This window comes from Leuciscus leuciscus, assembly GCF_965113295.1.
Source record: "Leuciscus leuciscus genome assembly, chromosome: 25".
Lineage (NCBI taxonomy): Eukaryota > Metazoa > Chordata > Actinopteri > Cypriniformes > Leuciscidae > Leuciscus > Leuciscus leuciscus.
Genome location: NC_138724.1, coordinates 2,603,380 through 2,622,639, shown reverse-complemented (window position 1 = coordinate 2,622,639; position 19,260 = coordinate 2,603,380). Strand labels below are relative to the sequence as shown.

Genomic DNA, 19,260 nt, shown 5'->3' with positions numbered 1-19,260 from the left:
AGTTAGTAAATACTGTAAAAAAAAAATTAGAGGAGAGAGTAAAACAAATATATATTTGTGTGTGTGTGTGTGTGTGTGTGTGTGTTGTACTGTGTAGTACATGAATGAATAAAAAATGTGCCAATGTATCCATTGGTTGTCTTTTGTGTTCATCATGTGAAAAGGTTTGTGAGGGGGGGAACCACAAGCAACATAACTTACCAGTTTTGGAAATGTTGTTTTGAATGTATTGCACCAGTGTGTTAGACTATGTTGTAGTGTGTGTGATTTTGAGGGCTAGGGTGTCCAGTGTGAGGGCAAAGTTTGGTTTTTCAGCAAGAGTGAATGGTTTTGAGTGTAGAGCTTCATTTTGACTTGAAAATAGGATGTTTGGGGAATTGGGTGAGACGTTATGGATTTGTGTTTACTGTTTTGAGAATATGAGGCATAGTTTCATGAAATGTGTTTAAGCAATCGAGAAAAACTGTAATTGAAAAGAAGACTGTGTTTTACTTTAGGAAAAGTGGTTTTATTTAATTTTAAGATTTTTTAAAGTCACAGTAGTTAAATCTGTATCTGTATTGCATGTTAAAACTAATTTTTTTAATAGGTGCTCTATTTCAACCTACAATATTAACCTATGTACTAATGTGTTTGACTATAATTAATAATTACTTTTATTTGGATACATCGCCTGAGTATTTCCTCCATTGCTCACACCTCTAATATATGTATCTCATCTTTTGCAGTTTAACTTGAAAAGCAGTTTGTGGCAATCTCTATTGATGGTAGGTATAAGACTAACATACTTGCTCAATGCTAGCACAAACTGATTTGCATCATTGTCATGTGATATGTGCTAATTGTCTTTATTCTCCTTTTTAGGATTATGAATGTGGCAGTGCAAAGAATGCAGTTTGGAATTAGCTAGCAGGTATTTGTTGTTGCAACATTTTAGGCAGGTTCATGGGCACTTAAGGGGCAGTTTATCGCTATCCATGTCCATACACCGATTGCCCGTGTACCTTTAATACATGGAGTAAGCTATTACAGTTTTTCTCGATTGATTAAACACATTTCTTGAAACTATGCCTCGTATTCTCAAAACTATAAACACAAATCCATAACGTCTCACCCAATTCCCCAAACATCCTATTTTCAGGTCAAAATGAAGCTCTACACTCAAAACCATTCACTCTTGCTGAAAAACCAAACTTTGCTCTCAGACTGGACACACAAGCCCTCAAAATCACACACACTACAACATAGTCTAACACACTGGTGCAATAAATTCAAAACAACATTTCCAAAACTGGTAAGTTATGTTGCTTGTGGTTCCCCCCATCACAAACCTTTTCACATGATGAACACAAAAGACACAACCAATGGATACATTGGCACATTTTTATTCATACACAGAAAACACACACACACACAAATATTTTTTTTTACTCTTTTTAGCGCAATTTTCCTCCACGGACAAATTGCGATTGTTACAGTAACTCATGATTTCTGTTCTGTCTGTGCGGACCAATCTTGCACTTCTATCTACTCCTCAACCAGACCACCTAGAGACTTCGGGTTTTCGGCATTATGTTAAGGAAGGTCTAATCTCGGGAACACACAAAAAAAATCCAGGAAAAGATTTACTGAGAAAAACTGTAGATTTAGGTGAGAAAATTGCGCTAAAACACTCACCGAGTTTTTATTACTTGTTTTGTTTTACTCTCTCCTCTAATTTTTTTTTTTATATTTACTTACAGTATGATGTATGTGACCAACATATGACAGTAAAAGAGCACACACAAACCATATTCTAATATGTATTGGAATGGTAAAGAGTGTTGGGACGTGACAGGAGAGCCTCCACTCAAGGAGACAATATGATGAACACATCTAAGAATGTTCCACATATGGTTGAAATACCATGCCTAGAAAGATAACATTCTGGGAGTCAAGACTATAAAGGAGAAAGGATGCCCTCCCTTCACTGTCACACTCTGCAGCCGCTCTGTGTGACTGTACGACTGCTGGCCTTTTCTTGCAAGAAAATAAACCTCATCAAAGACTATTGGAAATGTTTGTCTCTTATTCAGTGATAGAATTCTGTTTGCCACCACTCCTCCCTGAAGACTCTCGAGGCGACGTTGAAGCGACTCAAATTTGGCCTTACTCGTAGCCCAGCCTCCCTCATAGTCACACCATTGACAAAGACATGGGCAACTAGAGTGGCTTGAATTTCATCTGAGACTGCTTGTCTTCTTGTTCTTGCCCTTCCTCCCCCTACTTCTTATCCCTCTTCCTTCATGTCTTTCTGGATCCATTGTTCCAAAACGCAATAAACTGATTTGGGCCCTTTTATATATCTATTGAAGGTTCTGATTGATGTGTGTTAAATTTTTACTCTTAGTGTTTTCACTTGGGTAATTGTGTGCTAACTGAGCTGAAGCTGTGCTAACTTGAGTGAATTATTTTGAATGCTAGTGCTTTCTATATGACAACATGGTGTAGGCAATGAGAAATGAAGGGATTTGTGTGTAGAGTTTTGCAGTGACAGTTCAACAAATCTGACTCATGTGTCAAAACAGGGAATAGTGTTTATAGTTTAGTGAAATGGGTGTGCTTTTTGATAAATGCCGTTATGGTTTTGAAATTTTAGTTCAAAAGCCTGGTTATAGTGTTTAAGCAATTGAGAAAAACTGTAATATGTTTTAAAGCAACTGAAAAAAGAAGAAATATCAAGGCATGTCAAAACTTCTCCAGGGCCTGTTTACCACAGCTCGCAAAAAGACAGTTTAAATTTAAATCGCGTGTGTGAATGAATGATGATGTTTTAGCAAACTGTATTGCTATACTGAGATGAGTAAAAATCGACTGAAATATGTTGAAATAAAATGTAGGCTATTTGTATAAGCAACGTATTAAACTGCAAATTAACATTTATATGACCTAATATTTCATAAAAACAATGTTACAGTCAGGCGAAATATGAAAGACAACATTTTGTTGACTAGATTTGGGTACAGTTTTTACTGTAGAATATACTGCCACATCAAATAGTTCAAATAGTTTTTCCTACACTCTTTTCTCCAATGTCCATGCTTACCACAGTAATAACTGAGGGGGGCGTGAAGGAGGAGTGGTTTACACCTGAGAATACAATGTCCCACCCACTCTGCATAATGAGCCATTCATTCAGGTGTGACACTGACTCATCATCCATTCCCACACTAGCACCCCTAAGTAATCTCTGTGCAACTCTGAAGGTATGACAGCACATAAAACTCATGTACTCATTACCAAGAAACGGCTTAAGATTAGCACATATTAAAGTAACAACATGTAACTTTTCAACCTTCATAATATATTTCCAAGACCCTTGTGATAGTACATCGACTTACAATAGGTTGAATGAGACGTCTGCCAGAGCCTGACGGGGTCTGTATCGCTTTTACTGGCACTATGTAACTTCGGGGTGCGGGTCAAAAAGACCCGCACCCCGGTAACCAGCGCTCAAAAAGAACTACAAAATTCGACTGCTTTACGGCATACGTCACTTTGCCCACCACTTCCTCAAATGTGGCCAACTTTCGTCATGGCTGAAGCAGCAGCGAAACGTAAGAAGTCCAAGGTTTTGTCGGAGTAGAGTCGGAAGAGGAAAAGGGAGAGTGATAAACTGAAAGGCAGGACGAGGATCAATATTGGTCGAGCGTTTGCTCGCTGGCGTTAGCTTATGGAGGAGGAGAGTTACCAGACCGATGCTGACTTGGCCGTCATGCTGTTGAACTAGTAAGTAACTGTAAATTGCTTGCATACTATCTTTAGTTTTTCTAATCTGTTGTCTGCCTGGCTACGTTACGGAAACTATCTGGTCCTCCATTTATTTATCTTCATGAATCAGCTAGTAGATGAGCGAATTATCAATCTGGTAGCTAGTAAACACTAACATGGTAGTTTTAGATGGTTAGGATGCTATCGCTATCATTCTCGTTCAGATTTGAGCATTGCAATCGACATGCAAATCGCAAATGTTTGAGTTAAAATGTTTAGTCTACTAAACATGTATAAATTATGAAAGGGGGAAGATTAATAATATTATCATTGCCCATATGAAAAAACCTGCATGCTTCATATACAGTAACCGTAAATCATTTTACGACAGCGGTAATGGACAATTCCGCTTCCAACCTGTAGGGCGACCGCAGAGGAAAAGTTCCATGTTGTTGCTTTAATATAAACAGTCTCAGGAATAAAATCAATGAAGTTGCTGAACTGCTAAATGAGTATAAAATACACATTCTTGCTATCTCTGAGACTCACCTGGACTCTTCCTTTGATGACACAGAACTATTTATTGAAGGTTACAACATATACAGAAATTACAGAAATGGTTTTGGTGGTGGAGTAGCTTTTTATATTCAGAATCACTTGCCAGTAAAAATAAGAACTGATTTAATGAGTTTTAACATCGAAATATTATGGTTGCAAATGCATCTACCCCACCGAAAGTCGATACTTCTGTGCTGCTGTTACCGGTCACCAAGTGCCAATTGTGAATATCTTGACACTATCTGTAAAATGCTGGATATAAATATGAATGTAAGTCAGGACATATATTTCATGGGTGACTTAAACATTGACTGGTTTTCTAAAGACTGCCACTTTACAAAAAAAAAAAAAAACTGTTAACTACTGCAAATGCATGTGGACTTACTCAACTTATAAATAAGCCTACAAGAACATGGTTTAAGAGCGACAGCTCCAGAACATCTACCTGTATAGATCATATTTTCACAAACCGTCCTGAACTGTGTAAAAAGGTACTGTCTATCCCCACTGGTAGCAGTGATCATAATCTGATCATTTCTGTGTTAATAACCAAGCTGAGTGGATCTGGAACTGCAGTCTTATTTAAAAGATCTTATAAATTGTTTAAAAATGACAAGTTTATTGAAGATGTTCAAGCTATATGCTGGTCTGATGTATTGGCAGCTAGTAATCCAGAAATTGCCCTTTTTAAATTTAACAATTTATTCTTGTCATTGATTGAGAAACATGCGCCTTTAAATAAGTTTACTGTCAGGAACAACGTCACACCTTGGTTGGATGATGAACTGAAAAATTCTATGAAAATAAGAGGTCAAATGAAAAGAACAGCAGTTACTACAGGAAATAAATGTGATTGGGACCTATATTGTAAAATGAGAAACTCTGTTACTAAACTTAATAAAAATAAGAAGAAAATCTATTTTGATAATCATGTTAAAAACATAGGTAATGATAGTAGGAAGTTATGGAATGTTTTAAATCAATTGACTGGTAAGAAAAATAAAATAATTCCATCTTTTCTGGAAACAGGGGATAAATGTATAACTAAGCCAACAGATATTGCAAATTATCTTAATGATTATTTTATAAGAAAATTAGATAAACTAAGAGAAAATATGCCTAATCTAAGTAATGACATATCTCACCTATTAATAAGAAACGAACTGATGAAAAATAAAAACTCAAGGTTTAAATTAGAAAGTGTAAATACAGATCAAGTAAAGAATCTTTTAAAATCCTGTAAAAACAAACCACCGGGTGTCGACGGTCTTGACAGCAGGCTTCTTAAACTAGCTGCTGACTCTATTGCCCCTGTTCTAACCCACATCATCAACCTCAGTTTTATCTGCTGTACCTGCCCACATGCATGGAAGCAGGCTAAAATAGTTCCTCTGCCCAAAGATAAAAAACTGCCTTTCTCTGGTCCCAACAGTCGCACGACAAGTATATTACCTGTATTATCTAAAATAATGGAATCTATAGTATATGATCAAATTAACAACTATTTTTATACAAACGATTTATTAACAGATTTTCAGCATGCATACAGAAAAAGTCACTCCACTGCCACTGCACTGACTCATATGTCTGATGATTGGCTTAGAGAGACTGAAAAGAGAAATATTATTGGTGCTGTATTTTTAGATTTTTCTGCTGCCTTTGACATCATAGATCACGAACTGTTATTAACAAAATTATCTTGTTATGGTTTTGAGCAGTCAGCAATCACATGGATGTACAGTTATCTGTCAAACAGAACACAGACAGTGTTTTTTTAATGGCAGTTTCTCAGGTATCAGAAATATCACATGTGGAATACCCCAAGGCAGTTGTCTGGGTCCATTATTATTTAATATTTTTACTAATGATTTACCGTGCATTTTACATAAGGCTAACATTGTCATGTATGCTGATGATTCAACTATATATACATCAGCAAGTACACAAATGGAACTAGAAACTGTTTTAAATATAGAGTTAAAATATGTAGTAGATTGGATCAAATGAAATAAACTGGTACTAAACTGCATGATTTTAGGTTCTAATTATAACATTAATCAAAATCCTGTAATTAATATTCAAATTAATAACGTAACTATTAAACAAGTGCACGAGACCAAACTGCTGGGTGTAACAGTTGACTCTAGATTATCATGGAAAAAACATATTAATAATATTATTGCAAAAATGGGAAGAGGTATATCTATTATGAGAAGACATGCAAATTTTTTAACTTCAAATATTATGAATTATGCGATGAAAGCACTAATATTGATATACCTCGACTATTGCCCAGCAGTTTGGTCAAATGCCATTGGTGAATATATGAATAAATTACAACTTATACAGAATAGAGCTGCTCGTGTAGCACTTAGGTGCAGCTATAGGAGAAATATTATATTAATGCACAAAGATCTTAACTGGTTGTTGGTCGAAGATAGACTGTTGTATTCACTGTTAATTCTCATAAGAAACATTTCCATCTCTAAATTGCCTTCTGTTTTGTTCAAGCATCTTTCTTTCAGTGTAGACAATCATCAGTACAGTACCAGACATGCAACTAAAGGCAACTTCACCTTACCCATAGCAAGAACAAATGCCATAAAAAACACTGTTATGTTCAGAGGTATGAAGGAATGGAATAAACTGCCAAAGAATATCATACTTACTAACAATGTCAATACATTTAAATTATATGTAAAACAGCATTTATCAAAATAATACATCTGACTGTTTATATTTATATATGTGTGTGAATATGTGTGTACATGCACATGTGTAGGTATATTTATAGGCGTGTGTATGTATGTGTTTTTATATGTGTGTATATTTCATGCCCGTATGAGGGTACATATGTACGTTGATATGTGTATATACATGTGTATATGTATGTGTATATGTGTATGTGTATTTACCTTTTTCCATTTATTTGTTGTATTTTTAATTATTTTTTTGTTTGTTTTTTGTTTATGTACATATTTCTCAGGACCCCAGGAAGAATAGCTGCAGCACGGCTGTAGCCAATGGAGATCCTTTCAATAAAAACTAAAAAACTAAAACTGTTAACAAAGATTGCATAATTTTATAGTTAAATGGCCCTGGGATAATTTTTTTTTTGCAATGCGGACATTTTTGTCCAAGTCGTTCAATGCTATTGTCCATATGACTCAATTTTAAAAACTATTTATTCCAATAAATTAATTTATTTTTCTTTCTTTGTTTTTTTTTTAGTTATCAATAAGTAAAAAGTGTGCTTTTTTTTTTTTACTTAATATTTTCAATAATAAAATTAATTTCATTGGACTTCACCATAAATTGATTTTACAAAACTCATTTTAAAAGTTTATATCAGACGTGTCAGAAGTAAAAGACGTGACCCGCCCACACCTGCAGCAACGGAAGAACAAGCCTTCACTCTCGCAGTGTTGCCAACTTAGCAATTTTGTTGCTAGATTTAGCAACTTTTCAGACTACCCTAGCAACTTTTTTTTCCAAAAGCACTTAGCAACAAATGTAGCAATTTTTGTAATTTATTTGGCAACTTTTAGCAACTTTTGGAAAGTGACTCTAATCCAAACAACACACACAAGGGCGTGGTGAGCTAAGGACACCACAACTTCCAATAGGAAAATTCAACTGCAGTAGTCACCGTTCAACCTGAAGAGGGCAGCACTCAGAGACGGGTTTTTTTTACCTTTTTACAGCATATATTGTAGAATTAAAACACTTTATACCCAAATGTCAAAAAAATTTCTTGAATAAATGAACAGCATTAATAAAGCCCCAGTCTTACAGATCATTAACTAAAAAAAGTTGTTTTAGGGTTTAGTTACCCTTTAAGATCGCTGTGGAAATGTGAAAACAGGAAGACAAAAGACAACGAGTGCAGGGGCGGGACTACAAAAGGTCTATTTAGCAAGGCACAGAAGCTGCGGGTGGCAAAAGCAAAAATGGTTGGCTGAGTGCAGCAGCAGCACGCATTTAACATTTTTGGCAAAATAATTTAAACACGTTAAGTTCAGAGTACAATTGTTTGGTTAGCAAGTCACAATTAAAAAGAAAAGATACATTTATCATTTCCTACAAGTAGGCTACCATTAACACTTCAAAAAGGGCTAATGCATGCTAGTGCAGTGCACTCACTACAGACAAAATATAAGTAAATGAAGTATTTTTAGTTTTTTTTTTTACTTTTCTTTATACATTTAAATAATTCAACAACCACAGTTAAAATCCAGTGAATATAGCTGTTCATGAATGTTTGATTAGAGACTTAACTACATCTATCAACATGTCTCAATCAAAACTGTACAGCCAGAAGTACAGAAAAGAGTGGGAGTCTTTACCTGAATTTAAAGGGTGGCTGAAGCCAGTAGTTGGGGTTGACTGTCGAGCATACTGTGCGTATTACAAATCAGATATGCTTGCAAAAATGTATGACATCAAAAAACATTGTGCTACAGCAAAGCATATAAATAAATCAAAACCATATAACCCCGCAAAGCAGTCTACATTACCACAGCTAGTTAAGAAAGTGGATAACTGCAAAAGTGCAGAAGCTACTATGGCAATGTTCACTGCTAGCATGCGACCATTTAGGTATGGCTTGCAAAGCTACCTTTTCAGATTCTGTGGCAGCAACAAACTTCCAGATGCACCGCACCAAGTGCACAGAAATGATTAAGGGAGTATTGGCTCCTTATTTTCTGAAAAGGATAACATCAGATGTGGGGGATGAGAGGTTCAGTCTCCTTTTGGATGAGTCCACTGATGTCAGTGTCTCAAAATACCTGGGTGTGGTGATTCGGTATTTTAGTGCTAAAAAAAGAACAATTGTGTCCACATTTCTTGGGCTGGTTGAATTGGAGGCAGGCGATGCCAGATCAATAGCAAAGGCAATAGTTGAATTTCTTGAAAAGTGTAGCCTTAAAAAGGAGAATCTTCAGGGTATTGGCACTGATAATGCGTCTGTGATGACTGGGGTGCACAATGGCGTACACAAGATTTTAAAGGAAGAATGTGCTTTGCCCAATTTGGTGCTCATCCGCTGTGTGTGCCATTCTTTACAATTGGCTGTCAGTGCAGCATCCAAAGAAACCATCCCTAGATGTGTTGAATACTTAATCAGGGAAACCTACAACTGGTTTTCGATTTCCCCAAAACGGCGAGAGGCATACAAAGCAGTGTATGCCACCATTAATTGTGGTCAGAAACCCCTGCAGATCACGAAAGTGTGTGCCACACGTTGGATATCGATTGAGCCTGCAGTAACTCGTATATTAAGAACTAAAACTCCACTTTGAGTTGACCAAGGCCAGTGAGCATTGCTACATGGCAGATGTGCTCCATGCTATGTACATGGACAAGACCAACTATGTCTACCTTACATTCTTAAAATCAATTCTGTCTGAAGTTCAAGTTGCAGTGAAGTCATTTGAGGGAGAACATACAGATCCTGTCAAGCTTTTAGACAATCTGGTTCACCTCATATCATCAATTTGTAGCAGAGTAGTCAACCCTATGGCAAAAATTAATGTCCTGAAGGAACCCATTGATGGTCATCTCAATCCAGCACCATATCTTGGGTACCTTTTCGAAAGCACATTGTTCCAACTCAGCCTTGCACCAGAGGACGAAAAAGTAATTCGGAGACGATGCATCAAATATGTTGTTGCTCTAAGAAAAGAGCTGCAAGGAAGGCTCCCAGACAATCTCGAAACTTTACAAAACATGACCCTGTTCAGTGTTAAGGAAACACTAAAACACAATAAAGGCACCAATGAAATTATTAAAGTAGCTGAGCTACTGGGGTACCAGCCAGAGTCAATTGACAAAATTGTTTCCCAATGGAGAAATATCCATTTATTGAGGTGGGAATCAACTGAAAATACCACTGAGTTTTGGAGCGAAGTGTATAACTACACAGACGCTTCAGGGTTAAAACCATTCGAAGAACTGTTCAAAGCTGCACTGGCTGCGCTCTCCTTGCCACACTCAAATGCAGAGGTTGAACGGCTGTTCAGCCAAATGAGTGTGGTCAAGTCAAAGTTAAGAAATAGACTGTCCCTGCACACTCTCAACTCCATACTTCTGGTGCGGTATGGACTGAAGCTGGCTGGTGATACTTGTTACCAGCATAAACTACCCAGTGAAGTTCTGCAACAGTTTGGCACCACAGCAGCATACAGCTTTAAAGCCATGCCATCCTTTTCTGCTGATACCAGCTCACTGGACAGTGAAGATGAAAATGATTTGCTTGTAAATCTATGATTCATCAAGGAATGGATTTTCCAGAACTGGGGGAATCAAGGCTGATGGTGGCAGTGTGCACTGCACTGTGAATAAGAAAAATAATGGAGGAAACCACTGCTAACCAGCCCAGCAGCACACCATTCTATGGAGAGAGTTGGAAAGAGGTGCCTAGCAATAGACAAACATATTTAAGTTAAGATGCTAGCTGCAATTGTTCAATTGTTCAATATAGCCTAATTGTTCATTTACTGATACACCTTGTTATTATCTTGTACTGTATACTTGTTGATCATTTTAGCATATCAACTACCACAGTGCTTTAATTGTTCAGTTAATGTGTAGTTTCACTGGTTAATAAGAAAATAGCCTACATAAAATGTAATTGTTCAAAAGTGTTTAACTGTTCAATATCAATGTTGTATTTAAAAAGAAAAAAATCTTATCATGAATAAGTGTTGTTTGTATTACTTTTACAAATGCTGTGTATATATATATATATATATATATATATATACATATATATAATTTATTTAACAAACAATAATATCTACGGATTACATAATGGCGTAGATTTGCGTTGCGATTACGTAATGACGTCATAGCGCAATGACGTCACAACGTCATTTAGCAACTTTTAGCAACAAATCGATCTGCCTTTAGCAACTTCCCCTGAAAATTAGTTGGCAACACTGCACTCTTGTCTGTTCCAGCTTCCAGAAGTTTATTCCAACAGGGTTTTCCACGGAGCCGGATAATTTATACTTCACGTACCTCATGTAAGTAACTCTTTGTATTGTTAAAAGTTAGATTTTACCCTAATTAACGTGTTTGTGTTGCGCAATCTGCAAAAGTATCGCTCTGTTTCCTACAAACTTTTGCGACCACCAACTTCGAGTGTGCTCCATCTCAAACAGTTACCACAAAGCCACATACTGTATAAATCTGCGTGTGTGTGTGTGTGTGTGTGTGTGTGTGTGTGTGTGTGTGTGTGTGTGTGTGTGTGTGTGTTGAATAAGTAATGCTGTCTTTGTGTGATAGTTCAATGTTTCAGAGGTGTTTGTAACTTCTTCAAAACCATTGTCTTGGCTTCGACATAGTTTGGCAGTGGACTCACGGACACACAGACGCACGGACACACACGAAGCCACAGCTGAGTGATTATCTTCGGTTGGAGATTAATGTGCCACTGAAGGAAGTGTTGCCAAGTCTCCTGGTGTGGCAGATTTTAAGGAAAGATGGCCTGCCCTCTTCCAACCATTCCAGTTAAGTGACTTATTCAGTTTTTCCTGACACTACTCACTTCTGAGACCATTTCTGGAAATTGTGACTTGGACATCAGGGCTGTCAATCTTCCTCTATAATACTATTCGAATTCCATTCCTTATTTTATTTAATATTCAAATACTATTCGAATATTAAATGCTCAAATGTATCCTATTATTAATATTTACGACATTACACAGTCTTGGATCGCCAATGCGTGATGTTGATCGGTCTCATATCTCCACAGATAAACCGTGTCAGTTTATTACATGGCTTGGTTGAATTCTAATGTAGAATGCGGTCAAAGAGTATAGAAGTCCTTCTATACTCTTTGATGCGGTCTGTTATTTCTTGATAACAGACCGCTGCAGAGTATAACACATCGTTGCCCTGAAAAACAGCGTTGCTATGGACGCGGAACGGACTAATTTCTTTAGCGGAAGCAATACACTCATTTTTAAATCAATAAACTCCTTTTTAAATCAATATTTTGTGTCAAATTATTTATTTATTTTGTAGGTAGCCATGTAATAAGTTCAGCCTGTCAGGGTTATTATTCGCTATAACAACCGCCTCGGCCTCACTATATTACATTATCTCTTACTTGGCGGACAGCTGGTAACAGTTAAGCCCCGTGATGAGGAGAGAGGAGAGAGGCAGAAAGAATAATTCTTGCCTGTTTTAGCGGCGGTTCCTCGGACAGATCGCCTAGCTTGTCAGGGTGTAACGTTGTCAGTTTTTCCATTTAGGGTTTGAAATCCAAACACCTTCAACTCATCGCTTCTCAAATTGTCAGGAGTGGTGATCTCCGTTTCCGTGCAGACATTGCTCTCCGCGATTTTTGACAGTATTGTTATGATACAGTGTGGATAACGTGCACAATTGTGTTACAATTCAAAAAACGTTATTGTTCATCTGACGAAACCAAAGCATTTCATTTCACATGCGCGTGAAAAAGGCAAGATTGCATATTTTTTTTTTTTTTTTTTTTATGCATTCGAATAGTATTGATTTTTTTTAATATTCGAATTATATTCGAATTTCGGAATTCGTTCCAACAGCCCTATTGGACATGAGATAGTAGATTCACTTTTTTGCTCTGCATAAAGTTCAAATGTTGCTAATCTTTAAACCCCCTTAAATAACAGTCAAACATTTGCTGTCCTACAGATAAACGAGGAGTTCTGGAGATGTACTGCGGTTCCCCTGGACGTTTATGCCACAGCTGGACAAGCACAGCCCAAAGCTCCTCGAGCTCTCGAGTGCCAAGAGGAGCAACTGGTCAACGCATCAATAACTTGCTGATGGAACTGATACAGGCGGGGCAAAAGTGGTTACAAAGTTAAAATGTACAATATTAATCAATTGAGTAGATTTTCAGTTATCTTGCTTATCTGTTTTTTTGTTTTTTTAATTAGACAGTTTTTTTTTTTTCTAAATAGTCTCAATTGTTATTACTATTATTATATTGTAATGAATAATAAAGATAAACTAATACAGACCTACAGGAATGATGGCATTACAGGGTTGGAGTGAATTTACCAACACAAATAATTTACTGTATTCATTATTGTTGTATTAACTAGGACCCAAGTGCCAGTGCAGTGAAGAAGAGAGATGTCTCTCTGAGATGAGACGCCTCTGTGAGTGTATGGGAGAGAGTGGACAGGAGCTCATCTCTGATTACTGGGTCGGTCTGGTGAACTGGTTTAAATTGTGCTGACTGTTAATGTGAACTGACTGAACCAGCATTTGGCAGATAGTGCTGGACAATTTGTTTTTCATCAACAAATGAGATTGTTTGTCTTAAATACTTTATCTTTTATCTCGAAGGCGGCTGCAGAGACCACTGTTCATGAGGACCTGGAAATGAAGAATATGAGCATCTATGTCTGCCGTGAGCCAGATGCAGTAGGAATCGCCATTGAGGGAATACCATTCCTTACCAATCTTGTAAATCTGGCCAAAGCATGCTGCTTTCTGCTTGGGTTTGACATATGCACTTAATCTTGAGTGTCCATCCAAGCTTTCCAAAGCATTTGAGGTGTTTCAAAGACTTTTCGTGGGACTTGACACGCAATTTTAAAATGTAATTTTAACCAGAGTTATTACAGCAGTTTTTGATTCTTGATTTCTGATCACTTATTGCAGAGCTTTTGTAGTGGAGCAGAGCCTCAAAAAACAACAACCTTAAATAGAAATATAAAGTATAATGATTTTGTTACTAATAATGCAACAGATAATGACTGTAAATGGTGTAATTAAAATATTAAAACAGTGATGTATTCTGTTTGAACATTTCTGTCTAAAATGTCCGCAGACAGGAGTGAGCCTAGGCTGTAGACCCACCAAACATTTGCTTAACACCGGCGCTTTATAAATACAATGATTATCCTGTTTTTTGCTCTCAGTGTCACTTTCATTAAAAAAAGAAGTAATTAAAAACCTAAAAAAGGGTGTGTGTGAGAAAGACATGAGTTTAACTTTAACAATGGTTTTATTTGTCTCTTTTTTTGTTACAATAGGGTCCCATTCGCTTCTTTTTAAATAATTTTTATGCATATTTCATTATTTTGCCCTTTTCCCAGAAAGAGACTTTAGAATATTAAAGTGTATAATATTTCCATCAAACCGAACAATTATAAGAAGACAGCAGTGTCAGTGAAGATGCTTGAGATGAAATATGAGACATCTGATGAGTGAAGAAAATAAAGAAAATATCAGAATATTTGTGTGCCATTTACAATTAAGCTGTGTGGAAAAGTATGAAAATATAATTTTTTTTGTGTGTTTAGGATGCATGCAATACTAGCTGAAAATAGCCTCGGCAAGACTAAGGATTTGGCATTTTATTCCAAAAATATAAAACATTTTATTTCCATGACAGAATGCTTTTAAACACAATAAAACATTTGAGATTTGATGGAAATGACACTGTGGTGATGACACTGATTTGCTTCATCAGCAAAATGACATAATTGATAATTGATAAATGATGATGCAAATATGAGTTTCACTGTCTGACACTTTATTCTCTGAAATGAGTCAGAAGAGTTGGACTAATTGAGAGATGAGGTTTGTTCATATTCATCAGTTTATAATGAAACACTGTCAGGGTCTGAAGCCTCTGGACTGCTGAGATCGTCTTCGACTCGGTTAGAGAGTAAGAGCTTGAAGAGTTCAATCCACAAAACTATTAATGATACGCTGGATTCATAAAACAGGTCACGTCTGTGAGTAGTTGTGTTTGTATGAATGTATGAGTCTGAAACTATGACAAATTATTCAAATTAGACAATCCTTCTGTTAAAGGGGACCTATCATTCAAAATTCACTTTTATAAGGTATTTGGACACAGATGTGTGTAAAAAAAAAAACCAGCTTATAATTGTAAAAATCCACCCAATACTTTTTTTTATGATCCGCATATATCATTATCAATATCTCAGAACAAGCTGTTTCTGATATCCTCCTATACTCCTGTGTAAGAGTCGGGAAACCGGCCCACGACTGATGACGATCTGCACTAGATCTCCTGAGTGAGAAGCGGTCCCACATTATAACCGTAAAATAAACCATTCCTGCTCTCTCTCCATGCAGAATATATGTTCTGGCTCTGTGGGCATCCTGATACAGTTCACACACAAGCACTATATAGCAGTTTATAGATTAACATGACGGCACAGGCTAGTCGATGAGATGAATAAACGTAACTCCACAACAACTAAGTTACATAAATGTATCCACTAACCTTTCCGAAACATCCATGTCCAGTCTAACAGTTGCAGCCTCTTCCTGATCTCTTCATAGATCATTCCTGATCATTCCGGGAAATTGCCGTAAAATTGCTAGAGTGCCTTCTGTGTGAAAGCAAACATGTCCCGGCATTGATGCCGAGATGGGGTCCAAGTAACGTTGCCGGAATCAGTCTCGGAACGCGCTCTGTGTGAACAAAGCCAGGACCAGTGCCGTAAGGGGTATTTTGTTGCTCTTAGAAGAAAGTCTGTGTTCATCATCAACAAAGAAAGAACGAAAAAATTCATGCAAACTAGAGTGAAGCAGAGACCAGGAGCTCCTTACTATCCGCGCTGAAGCTGAGATCGTTCGCCAGCTTTGTGGAACGGTACATGATGCGTTAGTGTACAACCGAATCCGGTTAAAAATGAGATCGAGATTGAAAGCGCAGATCATTAGTAAACTTAAGACGCTGCGTAAAAAAATCCACTAAGTGCACGACTACAATGGAAAGAGCGGTAGCGGAAGATTAGACTGGCCTTTCAACACATCCTGACGTCAAGTGTCTTTACAGGATCTTTACGGGATGTGTGTGAACGCACTCACAGATTCCGGAAAATCACTGGCAGTGTGACTGAACCAAAATCAAACGATCCCAGGACAAATCCCGGGACACATTATCCATGTATTTTCCGGAATCTTTGTGTGAAAGGGGCTCATCTGTGTCTGACTCTGGTTCAAACATGTGAGTCTGCACTCACTACTGGGTGTTATTGACATTTTACCTGAGAGAAATTCGGCTGTTGTGTTGATCCAGTCCAGCTGAAACTTCACAGACACATTCTGAGGACATCAGAGATTTATATTACATCATGTGAAAATGGGCATTATATTTCACCTTTAAATTGTTACCGATATTAAACATTTCCCATCCTAAACATAAATGAATAATAAACAATCAATGATCATGTGAAATTCACTGGCACTTCCACAAATATCATGTAGTGTGTCAAAATAAATAACCGCAGAGTCAACTGGTGTTGGTGATGATGTCACCGATGAGCAGCACTTTTAGCCAATCAGAGATCAGCAATCAGACGTGATCATTCATGACTGACGGGTTTTTAGTGAGATAATTTGTAGCTGTATATTCGAGTGATCAGTATGTCAAAGTGGCATAAATATACAGTTGTATCTCCAGTAAAGAGTGGGAGAGTGACCCAACTCTCTAAACGTGGATTACACCTGGTGGGACTCGAAGACTCTTTATGAATATAACTGTAACTCTGAGAGCACAGTTGAATGACTTCATTGAAATGGAGTATGGGACTATGACTCCTGTCCATCATATTGTGATATGTTAAGTCATTTACTTCTATTGTCAAACTTCTTCTCAAACATAACCTCCGTCTATAGTAATCCAGATGAGCAGTAATTCTGAACGTCTTCTTCTGACCCCAATATAGGATCACAAAGCCAGGAGAAACATTTGCAGAAAGACGATGTAGTCCAACATTGTAATTCTGAGATTAATTGCAGAGATGCGTGAAGTTGGGAAAGCTAAGACGCATGGCAACGTACACAGTGATGCAACGGTGTCGTTCGCTGGGCTCTCTAGTCAGTGGAAAAACAAACAGGTTCTGAGAAGGTTCGCAAGTTAAACCAACTTTGAACCAGCACCAGTTCCGAACCAGTTCTTTTTTGGTGGAAAATGGGTAAGCTGACAGATAGGGAACTCAGTAATATAAAGATGTGTCCTCTAGTGGTGAAGGATGAAAGTGCATTTTATACAATTGAGTGGCTTTACAAGAACAAGAAGTTTTACAAGAACAATCACCACTCACATTTTCTCCACATTTTATTCCAGTTTAGAAAGAGATATAAGATTGTGTTACATGTTTACTTACATCATAATAAATGAATAAAGTGTGTGAAAGGTTTGATATTGTGTAGTTTGTGATCCTCCATCAGCAGCTGCAGTTTCTCTCAGCTGTATCAGTGCAGTCACTGTGACGTCTGACTGACAGAGGTTTTTGTACGACTCTTTATCACTGTGTGATCACTGGACCACTGTGTAAACTCTGACAGTAATAATCTCCTGTATCTTCAGTCTGGACTCCACTGATGGTCAGAGTAAAATCTCGTCCAGTATCTGCTGTTCCACTGCCACTGAATCTAGATGGAGTTCCAGTATAAAGGCTGCTTATATAATAAATCAGGAGTTTAGGAGCTTCTCCAGGTTTCTGCTGATACCAGGCTAAGTAGCTGCTGTATATTCCTACATCTATATTACACTCTATTGTTGCTGTTTGACTCAGTTGGACAGTTTTAACTTCAGGTTGAGTCAGAGTCACTCCTCTGGATTCTGAAGAAGAGAAAAGAAAAACTATTAGTGTTTAAAGCTATTATCATCATATACTTTTACAAAAACACCAAAACCAGAGTCAGTTTTTACATCTTACCTTGAATAAACAGTGCAATGGTCCAGATGAAGATGTTGATTGTGTTCATTGCTGTAGTTTAGTCTTGTGTGATGATGAAGATTGTGTTCTGCTCTCAGTCATGAAGTGTTAAACTCACAGCACTATAAACACTCTCAGAGCACTGAAGCATGTGCTGACAATGCAAAGTGACTCTCTCTATTTAAATCATTATCCTGAAGACTGTAGATCAGTCACAAACAGTGCAGTGTCTGCAAACAGGAATTGGCAAAATGCAAGCGTGCACAAAGAAAACAAATGAAAACAGACAAATAAAGATTTATTCAATAAATAAATAAAATGCACATACATAGATAAACAAAACAGATGAATACAAATAAATACACTGTACATAGGAATTTAAAGTGAAAATACAATAAATGTATTATTGTAATATATAAAATGTCATATTATTATTATTATTTACATTGTGTGTTTGTATAAATAAATCATTGTATATTTACATTGTACTAATGTAGTGTTTAACCAGAAGGAATAATTTAGGGTGCCACATTTGTAAGGGCACAACACACATGCACTACTTTGTCTAAAACTGTTAACCCTTTGGGGTGTTCAGCTTCACACATCTGGATACCAATAGTACTTTGTAGTATAGTGTATCGGTTTCTTGTTTCACCGATAACTCTCTCTACATGGATTCTTACTGCGGCAAGTCCAGGTGTGGACTCCAGCTCTACTGGGCTCAATTGTTTCCTTCCTTTAGTGAAAGCTGGGATCTTCAGCTCAGCATTATACAAGCTTTTAGATTCTGCCACGTTAAACCGTCGATCGGCCAGTATTACATCACCTGCACTGATGCATTCCAGAAACCCAGAATTTTCCGAGACACGTTTGTCTGATGTTCTGCCTCCCCATCCCTTAGATATGAATATGACTGTTCCTTGTGGGGATATGCCAATTAGGTATTTCATGGTGTGATGATGTTTATAGGTCGAATATGTTTGTGCTCTTGCTTCTAAGTTTTTGAGTTCTATAAAAATTTCGAAACAATCAATTATGCAGGCACATATAGGGTAAGTTTGTCTAAATATCATGGGCATTGACAGCCGAACCTCTTCTCTCTGTGGCCAAAATAAAAATGATGGGACAAGCTTTATAGGTTTTTAGAGTTCATCACTAATTGATGTCTTCATGTTTCGGATAAACTGCATGTTTATGGTGGAATCAGGGCTGTTGTGTTATGACATGCACCAGCCATTGT

At 37.2% G+C, this 19,260-nt stretch overlaps 1 long non-coding RNA gene across 2 annotated transcripts; it reads left to right on the top strand.

Annotated features, from left to right (window-relative positions):
* The first annotated feature begins 11,249 nt into the window (after positions 1 to 11,249).
* On the top strand, positions 11,250 to 13,495 carry LOC309491176. Of its 2 annotated transcripts, none has more exons than XR_014202954.1 (4): positions 11,250 to 11,336; positions 11,658 to 11,822; positions 12,994 to 13,172; positions 13,410 to 13,495. It is a non-coding gene; the product is annotated as an uncharacterized lncRNA (long non-coding RNA). The 2 variants fall into 2 exon arrangements; XR_014202955.1 differs by having other exon boundaries at positions 11,273 to 11,336; positions 11,599 to 11,822.
* Positions 13,496 to 19,260: the final 5,765 nt, after the last annotated feature.